Genomic DNA, 8,877 nt, shown 5'->3' with positions numbered 1-8,877 from the left:
CATTGGTCTTGCAGATGTTGTGGAGGATGCATGTGGTGGTGACAAGGTGCAGCATGTTCTCCTCCACCTTGAGGCACATGCTGAGAGCCTGCCAGTGCACTTCAGAGTGGCTAAAGGTACACTTCACAGTCATGTGACACCCATTCAGGCAGTAGTTTAAGTGCTCCTTTCAGTGGTCCAGCTGCCCATGTAGGGCTTCATGAGCCAGGGCAGGTGGGGGTAAGATGGGTCCCTGATGATGAGGGAAGGGTGTCACAGGTCAGCTGGGCACTGAGAGTGTATCAGTTTAGTTGCAGGCTGACTGAGTGCTGCAACTGTATCAGCCACTGGGCTGTTTGGTTCAGGATTGAGGAGGCAGAGTTGGGAGTGAAGCAAAGGCAAATTTATTATAGCTTACACACACAACAATTAACAGAAAGATAAATGCGACAAGCAGATAATGCAGAATTAAAAAGCTAATAGTAAATAACAACAGATAGATGGATCAATCTGTCGCAGGTAAACTGGGCACTGCGAGGGTATCAGCCACTGGGCTGTTCAAAACAACAGGTAGACAGACATGGGTTGGCAATTTATCGATAGTCCCTTGATGCCAGGTGCACGCCAAGTGATTCCAGAGAAGTCAGGCATCCCCGATCGACGCTGTCGGAGGGATTACTAGGGAAGATCAGAATCCCTTGATCAGAATCCGATCCTCACTCACACCAGGAGTCCGGAGTCTGGGCTTGGAACAGCAATGACCGTTCGGTTCTCTCCTTCCTGCTGGTCACCTGACACATGCGCTTTTTATACCTAGCCTTATGCTAATCTCTTGGCTTTAGAGCCACTCAAATGTTGCCCTATAGCTGTTACCCTATGGGATTGAAAAGTTTTAAATATTATTGTAAAAGATTACTACCCAGACTCAGGTTTATCCAATAAACAAATTACAATGCAGCATTTTTAGGTTTGAAATTAACATTACTAAACCCAACCCTTTTAGGTTTTTCTGAATATGCTTCTTGAGACATGCTTTCCTGGAATGTGTTGGGTGTGCCAGGTGGTTGGATCCAGTTTTCATCATCAAGGCTGAACCCTGAGCAAAAACTGTTAGGTCAGCTAATCTTGCAGCTACAGCTTCGCTTTTGGGGCCCAGTCAGTTCCACGAACAGTGAGTTTTTATCATTTTGGTTAAACTTATGACAGACACATTACATTTGCAGGTTACAAACTTACAAGCTTTATATTAGGCAAAAATACCAAATGCCTCCAAGAAGCACATATTTATTGCTTATTAATCCCTCTGGCTCTGGCCATCACAGGAGGGACAATGATGGCACCAATGATGATACTAGAGACTCTTGAAGCATAGTAGCCATTCTTCATCATCTGGGTAAGTGGGAAGTTGTGGAAGATGCTGGCATCATGGGCACTGCCCACCCAGCTGGCAAAGTTGCAGGTGAAGCAGCCCTGGTTGTCGATGATACCCTGTGGGATGACAAAGAAATAGTCTTTGTGGTTTATAAATGCCCAGGTACCTTACGGTGAGAAGAAGATGGGTGTGTGGGTTCCCTCCATGGCCCCCACAAAGTAGGGGAAGCCCATGTGGTGGAAGCTAGCAGCAAGGTGTTGATGAGGTGGATGAAGCAGATGGCCAGGATGTTCTGAATGACTAGGCACATCTCCCACACAGCCTCTCCAATCATGGACATTCCACGCTGAACTGATTGGTGCCATAGCAGAGACTGCTGGGGGGTGGCTAGCTTCATGATGTTGATGACCACCTGCTTCCCCAGAATGAGGGGTGGCCACATACTAACCTCCTGGCAAACTATGTGGAGGGCCACCTGGGTGGCAATGTCCATGAAGCTGGTCTGGTGCAGGCAGAAAGTCCTGATCAGCATTTAGGTGTTCAGGACTATCTGTTCCCACCAGTCACTGCTCATGACATGGGCCCAGAACCAGTGCTCAACAGTCTGAAGGTGATGCCAGAGCACACTGGCATCCATGGGTGGCCTTGTCCTTGCCAGCCACATGGAAGTCAGTGGCCCAATCAGGATGCTTGGCAGGCATAGGGTACAGTAAATGGCCCTGCATGGGATAGTTGACTGCTGGCACAGGGGCAAAAGGCTGCATCCCCTGGTGACTAGCTGCCAGATGATGTCCAGATGGATGAGTGTGATGTCCCACACTCTCACACAGGATGACAAGCAGGACATGCCATAGCTCTTGGATCTCTCTGTTGGGCATAGGCAGTGGGGTGCCATGCACAGCCAGGCAGAAGCACATGCATTTCATGAAGAAGGGCACTTGCTTCAGGGCCCTTCTGGAAGCCTAAGGCTGGGGTGTGGGGGAGGGTCCACATTGACATCATGAGGGGTTGGGGGTGTGCTTGCCCATGCCCAGAAGCCAATCAGGGGTGCCCAGGGTGCTCGGCTGCACTCAACAGTCTTCAGCAGCTAAGGGAGCCTGCAGGACATGCTGGGAGGCTTGCAGAAGCACATCTCTTGCCCCACCTCCCAAAGGATGAACTTATATGCTGTTCACTCTCCATCTAAATTAATCCACTTAGAGAAAACCGCATAACTTAGATCAATTCCTCTTCAGACTTTTTGAACATCTGTACGTGGGCTAAGAGTTGTTAGTTATGGGTCAAGAACTAAGATCCATCCAGAAGAAAATTTGCTAGCTTTGAAATCGGCTATAGCTGAGAAATTTAATAACTACCTTTATCGTACACAATCCTTCACAGTTTACATCAACAACCAGTTAACCTTTGTATTCATCTCACCACAACTGATCACCACAAAATACTGGTGGATTGCAGAAAAAACTGACTTTAACTTCAAAGTGAAATCTAGTGGGAAAACAGATGCTTTATCCAGAAAGTGCCTTGATGCGGGAAAATATGACAGAATACACAAAAGAAATATGTCCTGGGATAAATAATGAAATGGCATGTATCTTAATTAGCAGCTATTACTACCAAACTTTTGGCAAAAGAAGACTTTCCCTTGTGCATTAAATCTATATCAATATATGTGATGCAACAAGGCATTTTGGTAGAGTGGAAGGAAGCAGTAGCTATGGCTGAAATACTTCATTATAAGCCTTTGGGGGAAAAAACTAAGCAGCAGAAAAACAACAGAGAAGATGGCAAAGTCTCTGCACTGAGGTGTGAATGCAACTGGTTGCTTCCGAATAAACAAACATGCAATGCTGAATAAGAAAACCAAATTTCATATTCAACTGGCACTGCCTGAAAAAATAAGAGGGAAATAGAACAACAAAACTATATGAAGAGAAGATATTCTAGAAGCCAAGAGAATAATCAATCAGTCTCACAGGAGATGATGACTAAGGAATATCTACTTCTCATTTTTCAAATCAAACTATTGGTCTGGTGATTACATGAGGGGGTTATCCTCATATGCCAAACCCAGTAATTTGTCCACCAAATCCCAGAATACTAGAACTAGGGGACACCTACTGAAATTAGCACAAGACAGGTTTAAAACCAAAAGTACTTTTTATGAATAATTAACTTGTGGAACGCTGTAGGTTGTAGAGACAGATATAGCCAGGTTCAAAAGAGGGTAGATAAATTCATGATAGGTCCATTAATAAATATTAAACAGAACAGTCAAGGATATACCCTCTGACATCCTTAAACCAATGATGGTGGATGCAAGAGAAGGTATGGCAAGGGATGGGTCACTTTTCATATGCCCTGTTCATATACTTTCCCTCTAAATTGTCTACTGCTGTCACTGTCAGTAATAGCATACTTTGTTAGGTGGACCCAGCATGGTCCTTCTTATATTCTTATTTCTGTACCCTGTCTATCATTCTAGCCAGTACTGATGTAGTAGTATAAAATGAAGTGATGGAGATATAGTATGGATAATGCCCTACAATGCTTAATAAATTGTCAGCTTAGTATATTTTTTTCCAAACTGCTTGCCATATGCGCAATGATTTGAAGTTATATGATTATATGATTCATCATATAGGAACTGTTATTGCCTTAGATATGAATACTCTTGGAATTTCAATTGTTTAGAATTGGCTATTCTGTTTAACAGTTAAAAAGAAAAAAACAAATTCCTTGTTAATATTAAATAAACTTGAGAGATGGAGAAATGTCCATCACCAATATTAAAAGCTGTGAAAAACGAAAGCGTTCTATAATTGTTAGTAGAAATGTCATGATGATATAACATTTATGAGGGAAGACTGTAAAAAAAAATCACATGAGAAAGCTACAGTTATACATATACACACAAGCTCTGTCCCTTTTGGGATTGCTGTTACAGCAACAGAGTTTGGCATGCAAATGAGCAGCAACTGGACTGATATAACCACATTCAATTTGGATGCTTAGGTTATGTTAAAGTCCAGTTTTAAAACTCTTCTTGCTCTGGGGATTTCACAAAAGCATGCACAAAAGAATTAAAACATGGATTTGACTTAGCTGTTGGCTATTTTAAAGAAGTTTTGAAAGCCTCATATGACCTGGTTAAAGACTTTCAGGATATACCCTCAACTTTTAAACAGTCTGTCTGGAAACATGACTCTTTTTATGGCTTGGACCTTGGCTTCCACCTCCTTCCCAATTTGAGTATCAGATCTTCTCTACTCAGAGGATGGGTTCTCTGGCTTCAGAAAAATTGGTCTCCAAAGGGTTCAAATAAGTATAGACCCTTTTAGAAAGCAAGACAATCATTCGTATTTATAGCATGTCAAGGACAGCCCTTACAGAGCAAGATAACATTCATTTATCAGTCAGAATACAGAATTTAGGATCCTTCAGTTAGGAGGATACATGAAGCTTACATGAAATCTGTAAAGCCAGAGTGACCAGCCTCTCTCCCCACCTAGGATTCCTCCCTGTTTCTCTCTCAGCTCAAGCCAGCATGCTCTGGCATTGATTGGTCCCTCCATTGAAACATACTCCTCCTTCCCTCTTATCCCAGCTATAAAAATATATTTGTCTTTCCCTCCCTCCTGCACCAGTACTTCTTGGGTAGCACCTTTGTGCCCTTTTGACCCACACAACTTCTGTAGTTTTTAAAGGCCAGCATTCAACCGCTTCCTGCAGACAGGCTGGGAAAACTACTTTCTGGATGCTTCAGTCAATATACTGGCTCCCTACTATTTCCACCTGAATAGATGAGCATTCAGGTTTAATAACCAACTATTATCCCTAATTTGACAGAGATGTGCTATAACCCTAGTAGTCAATGGTTCATTCCACTTCCACTGAGACAGTTAATGATACAATAACTTTGTAACAACTTCATAACTTCAATCAAAATTCATAAAAAACGTTTATAGACAGATTCCACAAAGCATCAGAGGCCCTGCCGCTGTTCACCCCAGAACAACTGAAGACATTATGTAAAAAGCATGTCCCATGCAACTCCTATTTTGGAAATCCATGTTGATTCCATTGCAAGTGTGGTTTTTCCAGGTAATGGTCACCCAAAGTGGGACTTTGTAATGTGACCTCAGGCTGAAGCCTACCTATGAGGACTGCTTATGAGTAGGGGGACCATATGTGCCTGTTTAGCAGGGACAGTCCCAAATTTCAGAGGCCAGCCCCAGTCAGCTGCTGAAAATTAAAATGAACATCCTGGAAACACAGGGGTGCAGGGTACAGTCCCACTGGGAGGCAGAGTGGCATGGAGTGGCACAACACACCAGGCAAGCACCATTGCTGCCTGCCTGCCTGTCCGACACACCATCCCACCCCACCCTATCTCTGCCTGCAGCAGCACCACTGGCTTGGGAGGGGAGAGTCCCAGATTTCCCATTCTCCCAGACAGTCACTGTACCTATGAGGAACAGCCTATGAGGACTGTTCCACACTGACTGACCCTAGGTCATGTGCTCAAGCTAACTGGCTTGAGAGCAAGCAAGATGGTACTGGAAGGTGGGCTACATGGAATTCACCTCACATAAGGGTCAAAATAAGGAAAATAGCTCCCAAGGCTACTACAGGCTGGGGGATGACCTTCTCAGCAGCGCAGCAGTGGAAAAGGATCTTGGAATCATAGTTGACTCCAAGATGAACATGAGTCATCAATGTGACAAACTGATCAACAAGGCTAACCACACTTTATCATGCATTAGCACATGCATGACAAACAGGTCCAGGGAGGTGATGCTTCCCCTCTATGCAGCACTGGTCAGGCCGCAGTTGGAGTATTGCATCCAGTTTTGGATGCCGCTCTTCAAGAGGGATGCAGAGAATCTTGAGAGGGTTCAGAGGAGGGCCACTCGTACAGTCAGAGGCCTGCAGGCAAGGCCCTACGAGGAGAGGCTGAGGGACATAGATCTCTTCAGCCTTCACAAGAGAAGGCTGAGATATGATTTTGTGGCTGCCTATAAATTCATCAGGAGAGGGCAGCAGGAAATAGATGCTCTATTTACTAGGGCACCCCCTGGAGTAACTAGGAACAATGGCCACAAATTGACGGAGCAGATTTAGGTTGTACATTAGAAAGAACTTCTTCACAGTAAAGTTTGCCAGAATCTAGAATGGGCTTCCAAGGGAGGTGGTGCTCTCCCCTACCCTGGGGGTCTTCAAGAGGAGACTGGACAAGCACCTAGCACTCTTTCCTGCCTAGGGCAGGGGGTCAGACTCAATGACCTAGTGAGGTCCCTTCTGACCCTAACATCTATGAATCTATGAAAATATCTAACAAAAACATGCCTCCAATTTCCATACACAGGACACTATGATGGACATAGGTCAAAATTAAATAATCTCCTACTGCCCAAGAGTACAAAAGTGTTATCACCTGTTCCAATACCTACAGTCACACACTTCTACAGGATTCAAAGATCACAGGACCACAGAACAGAGGATTTTTAAAGCTAAACTACCCCTCCCCCCCCTTTTTTTCTTTCCTTTTATTGGTGGAAAAAAAGCCATTTCTGTTCTCTTACCTCAGGGCATAAATATGTGGCCTGTGTGTATGTTTGCATGCATTTAAAAAGTACACACCAGGAATATCATGGATAATTATCCCATAACCTTTAAATGTAATTCTTCAAGAATATTCCTTGATTACTATGACTGCAATTTGAAGCTGTTGAAACAATTTTCCCACATATGCTTTTACTTTTGCAAAAATAATTTAGTAAACCTGCATCTTGGATTAATCCAGAGAGGGAAGGGATAGATAATAAAATAACAATATTAGTCACCATAACAACCAGTGAATGTCTTGAAGGAAACTTCTATTAACATTTAGGTCATAATATAAAGAAACCAGAATTTAGTTTCTGACTGCCTATATTGATTTCATGTCAGGTAAAATCAGTAACAGCCACATCTTCACCCTCTAAATTGACTTCAATGGCCAGGATGTTTAAAAGCCAAGAAGCTACCTTCTTCATTGTTATGATTTTTTTAAGTGATTTTGTTATATTAACCATGTGATTTGATTGCCTGCTAAACTGATTCACTAGCTGGACCAAATGCTGGCATACCTGTTGTAAGCCCTTGATTCAGTGATTGGATTTTAATTAGGAACTTGATCTGATAAATGTAATGATTAATTTCTTGTTAGTTTAGTGAAATGTATATAATTTCAACTTTAGCAATATGGTTGGTTGCTTGCTTGCTCCTTATGGTAGAATTCATATAAAAGCACATAACGTGTGCTTTTGTCCCCTTAATTCCAATTTATATCAGAATCTTGAGGGCTAAGGTAAATTAACGAACTGCCACTTGGCTCTTAAATCTCTGTGTCTTATAAACCATATTTAGGTGCCTAAAGATACAGATAAATCCTAGTAGGCACCCATCTGCTTCTGAAGGCATCTCAGTACCATTTGCAAACATGGTTCCCAGTGTTTTGCCCAGAACAAGTCCCACTCCGGCATAGCAATTTAAATTAGACAGCGCCAACACCTGACTTCATTCAGGCATTATGAGGGGTTTGTGTACACAATTATTTTGTAGTACTGAGGCCTTAGATTTTCTATCACAGAAAAGATACTTATAAGCAAAAGGATGGGGAGGGGAAAAGTTTATCAAAGCTTTTTCTGTTTGTTTGTTTTTTAATTCAGTATTCTCTATTTAAAGGGTGCCCCCAAACCAACTTTATTTCTTATATAAAATTATAAAATTAAAAAATAATAATTTAAAGGTGCCCCTTTCATTTAAAAACCATTATAAAATTTACCTTCCTATACTAAGTATCCTATTTCCCAGACTGGAAGGAGCTATCACAAGCTTTGATATGATGAAGCAAAGTTCTGTAAAAGAACTTTATGATCATGCCCTGTACGATGACTTAAAATCATAGAGTCATAGAAAATGACTGAGGATCCCTTCCAATGAGCAGGGGTCTCATTGGAAGGGATCTCAGGAGGTCATCTAGTCCAACTCCCTGCTCAGAGCAGGACCATCCCAGGCAAAGCTTTGTCTAGCCAGGTTCTGAAAACCTCCAAGGATGGAGCTTCCATCACCTCTCTGGGTAACCTGTTCCAGTGTTTTTCTCCTAGTGAGAAAATTCTTCCTAAAATATAACCTAAACTTCCCTTGCTGCAACTTGAGGCCATTGCTCCTTGCTCTGTAATCTGTCACCACTGAGAACAGTCCAGCTCCATTCTCTTTCGAACCCCTCTTCAGTTAGTTCAAGGCTGCTATTAAGTCGCCTCTCAGTCTCCTCTTCTCTAGACTAAATAAGGCCAGTTCTCTCAGTCTTTCCTTATAAGTCATGTCCCCCAGTCCCCTCAGCATTTTTGTGACCATCCACTGGACTCTCTATAATTTGTCCACATCTCTTCTGTAGTGTAGGGGCCAAAACTGAACACAGTACTCCAGATGTGGTCTCACCAGTACTGAATAGAGGGTAATAATCACTTATTGGCCTACTTATG

At 42.7% G+C, this 8,877-nt stretch overlaps 1 long non-coding RNA gene across 2 annotated transcripts in view; it reads right to left on the bottom strand.

Annotated features, from left to right (window-relative positions):
- Positions 1-367: 367 nt before the first annotated feature.
- Positions 368-8,877, bottom strand: part of LOC109281595 (uncharacterized) — a 90,280-nt gene continuing 81,770 nt past the window's right edge. For both annotated transcript variants that reach the window (XR_002088261.2, XR_002088262.2), the window contains one exon: positions 368-1,467. This is a non-coding gene — a long non-coding RNA (uncharacterized LOC109281595). The remainder of the gene's footprint in view (positions 1,468-8,877) is intronic.

The sequence above is a fragment of the Alligator mississippiensis genome, chromosome 2 (assembly GCF_030867095.1).
Source record: "Alligator mississippiensis isolate rAllMis1 chromosome 2, rAllMis1, whole genome shotgun sequence".
In the NCBI taxonomy this organism is placed as follows: Eukaryota; Metazoa; Chordata; order Crocodylia; family Alligatoridae; genus Alligator; species Alligator mississippiensis.
The sequence above is the reverse complement of the archived record's forward strand: the minus strand, read 5'-3'. Positions and strand labels throughout refer to the sequence as shown.